The sequence below is a fragment of the Priapulus caudatus genome, unplaced genomic scaffold (assembly GCF_000485595.1).
Source record: "Priapulus caudatus unplaced genomic scaffold, Priapulus_caudatus-5.0.1 Scaffold445, whole genome shotgun sequence".
Taxonomy (NCBI): domain Eukaryota; kingdom Metazoa; phylum Priapulida; class Priapulimorpha; order Priapulimorphida; family Priapulidae; genus Priapulus; species Priapulus caudatus.
Genome location: NW_014577506.1, coordinates 18243 through 22264, shown reverse-complemented (window position 1 = coordinate 22264; position 4022 = coordinate 18243).

The following is a 4022-nucleotide window of genomic DNA, read 5'->3' as shown; positions in this document are numbered from 1 at the left end:
AAGCCGGCTTTTCGCTCTCATCGGCAGTTCTGCGCATTGCACGAGGCATCGCACTACCCAGTTAGGTAGAGACGGGCTAGAAAAGCTCCCAATTTGTTGTTCGCTACTAGGCGCGCTTTCTTTGCTGTAATAACGGAGTTTTTTGTTCACATTGTAACAATATATAGCGCTAATGCGTAGCGTTGACTGGCTGAGCTTAGAGGATACGATATATAGGGGGCAACGAGGCTGTAAGGATACCATTGGCTTAGGACTTTTTCGGGTTCGCGTGTTGCTCGGCCGGCTATAACTTAGACTTTGGTACATTCCACACCTACGAATACTTCTATTACTACAAGTACATGTTACAATAATTACTAGTAATTAAGTACTACTACTAGTAGTCGCACTTATACGGTTTCTCTCCCGTGTGAGTTCTCATGTGTGTCTTCACATGACCCAAGCAGGAGAAGGCAGCATCACACAGACCGCACTTATACGGTTTCTCTCCCGTGTGAGTTCTCATGTGTGTCTTCACATCACCCGATCGTGAGAATGCAGCATCGCACAGCTCGCACTTGTACGGTTTCTTTCCCGTGTGAGTTCTCATGTGTCTTTTCACATTACCCAAATGTACGAAGGTAGCATCACACAGATCGCACTTATACGGTTTCTCTCCCGTGTGAGTTCTCATGTGTGTCTTCACATCACCCGATTGTGAGAATGCAGCATCACACAGCTCGCACTTATACGGTTTCTCTCCCGTATGTGTTCTCATGTGTGTCTTCACATACTTCAGACAGGAGAAGGCAGCATCACACAGCCCGCACTTATACGGTTTCTCTCCCGTGTGTGTTCTCATGTGTGTCTTCACACTACTCAGACAGGTGTAGGCAGCATCACACAGCTCGCACTTATACGGCTTCTCTCCCGTGTGAGTTCTCATGTGTCTCTTCACACTACTCAGCCAGGAGAAATCAGCATCACACAGCTCACACTGATACGGTTTCTCTCCCGAATGAATTCTCACGAATTCCATCGTGCTTCAGAGTTAGCTGCCACGTACTGGTCACATGCGCAGGGTTTCTCCTCTAGTGCTCGAGTTGTGACTACCACGAGTCATGCCTTTAAGATAGACGGCCTCGTCAGACTTGTAGAATCAACATCCTGCATAGGCTCTCCTGCAAATTACTAAAGAGAATTAGCATCCATGATATGACTGTATACTCAAGACTGCATTGACTGCTGTCAATTAAAGAACATGCCCTTGTCATGTTCCTAAAGCCACCATTTTTTTCTGAATATCGAAACATTTTAATTACATTTTAAACGTTTGAGAAGTTTAAGCACATAATGTATATAATGAAAATAAATAAACTGAACTTTTGCCATAAACATGAGCTAACCCGATAAAAACCAAGACCTCAATCATCCGAATTGTGTTCTCGTATCAGACTGATGTTATAAATCAGTCTGCTATCAGATGTCAGTGGTGTGGTTATATACTTGATGTAAAGCGAAAACCAGTCTGATATCCTGATACCAGGACAAACGCTGATTATTTTCCCTAATTTATTTTAATGAAAGTGTCAATGACACTATAGCTCACCATATATACCATATATACCATTATATAGCATATCTCCCATTATATACTATTGATAATTATATATGCGTAATTTTTTATGCGAAAATAAATGTTTCAGATCTGAAAGTCTGAAATCTGGGCGAGAGATGGCACTACGCCTAAATGATCGCCATTTTGGTTTTCGATTATCACGCAAATAAAAGCAATAAGATTTTCCAGTCAAATTACTGTAACGAAGAATGGAAAACACAATATTACACAATTAGGCATACATTACAACGTAGGCATGATTAGGTAGGTAGGTAGGTAGGTAAATTTAACAAAATCGAATGAATCTAGATTTTTACCAAAAAAGTGGGCGTGGCTCAAAAGTAGGTCGACTGGCGTGCTCCAAAATAGGACGTGCAAATCTCTCCCAAAAGAGTAGCAACTGTATGCAATTTGAAACAGGTGGGTCAAACGGTTCTTGAGTTATCGTTGACCGTAGGCAGACACTGAAATGCATAGTGAAATTGCCAAAATCTACTAATTTGCATATTTAAAAAAAAATCAAAACCAGTGTGATATGTTTTTGGGGCTTGTCCTTATTCATTCACATACCAAAAATGAGCAAAATCCATTGAACCTGAACTGACTTATGGCCATTTCCATTTTTGCCAAAAAGTGGGCGTGACTCGAAAGTAGGTCGACTGGCGTGCTCCAAAATAGGATGCTCAAACCTCTCCCATATGAGTAACAACTATATGCAATTTGAAACATGTGGGTCAAACGGTTCTTGAGTTATCATTGACCATAGTCAAATGTTGACGGATGGATGGACGGACGGACGTACGACACCCCCTGACAATAGCTCATCTTGACGATGTCAAGGCGAGCTAAAACTGAGGGGCTCTGACATGACTAACTCAGACATGAAAATGGGGGTCTCTGGAACTGTTTGTTGAATGTGGGATGCTCTGGAACTGGCCATGTTCGAAAATGTAAACTTGTGATGCTCTGGAACAAGATATTCTTAAAAATGCGATGCACTGGAATGGAAGTTTAGGGTGAAAAAGGGGGGTCTCTCCCGAGGCACATACCTACCATGCAATATATATGGAGTGCCCCCCCGGGAGTTGTCTCTTGAAGCCTCGGTTTGGTATATTTAAATGCAGTGTTTTTCCTGACCATAATGGTCTGTGCGGTGGTAAATGTTTTTTTTTGCGATGTGTTCACACGTTTCGAGGTCCTAGTAAAGTGAGCAGCGCAGGTGCTCACCCAGCAAGGGGGATCCGGGGGCATGTTCCCCCAGGAATTTCTGATAAAATTATTAGGGGTGCACCGGATCCAACTTTTCAAGTTGCGGCCGGAATCGGCACGTGCCGGAACTTAAAAAAAGTTCTGGTCGGAACTACCTGGCTGGAACCGGAACTTTAGCTGAGAATAAACTTGACAGTTTTGGCCCAGTATTGCGCAAACTCACTTGGCCTGAATGAAATATCATTAGCAGGCACATCACTTAGGTGAGTAGGACAATGCTCAAAGTTCTAATAACAGGATGGTTGTTACTGTTAGCCTGTTAGGTGTATGAATCAGCTGCTTACAGTGCATAATTTGCATAATTCTGGCATCTTATTCACGAGCAAATGCTGTGGCAAAACCTGCATGTTGCAGTTTTCCTGGTTTTAGTCTATTATTTTCAACTAACGGACAGATGCGATTCCTGTGGCTCTAAGAGTATTTGATTTTGAAAAAAAATCTCATGAATCACCTAATGCTGCGTTTACACTATCGATTTTTCTCAGCAAATCGTACCGATTTCAGGTGCATTCCAACATAATCAGCTAAAATTCGATTGTGTTGGAGTCGGGTGGCCACGTTCTATTTCTCCAACTCGGCGACTTAACTCCGACTCCGACTCCAACACAATCGAATTTCAGCCTTAGAGAAACATTTAGACTTTGGTAGTAAATAGATTTCGTATTTATTTAGCATTATATTTTATTGACTCTCCAAGTGCCTGTGCTAATGGCGACATATGACAAACTTACCGTACACTCTCTAAAAGTAAACGTTATGAAAGAGGAGCGTCGACAAGAGGTTGCAAAGAAGATTTGATACAAAGGTAAGAACTATGTTCCACGAAATACGTTGTGTTTATGAGTGATAATGCACAATTTTGGTCAGAATCGGCATGTGAAATCTCGGCAGATGACCGCTTTTAGAAGCAGCTTGTAAACACTGTCTTCGAACGCATTTTCCTACTGTATTCTAGATGTAGGTTAAGAATTTCCTTCGCATTATTTGGACGTAGATTTAGTAATTTGTTAAAAACGGACGTTTGAGACCCTGCTTCGATGTTCAAGCTTGTTTAAAAGTTGCTCTAATATATATATATATATATATATATATATATATATATAGTATATAATACACAGAGAGAGAGAGAGAAGAAGAAGAAGAGAGAGAGAGAGAG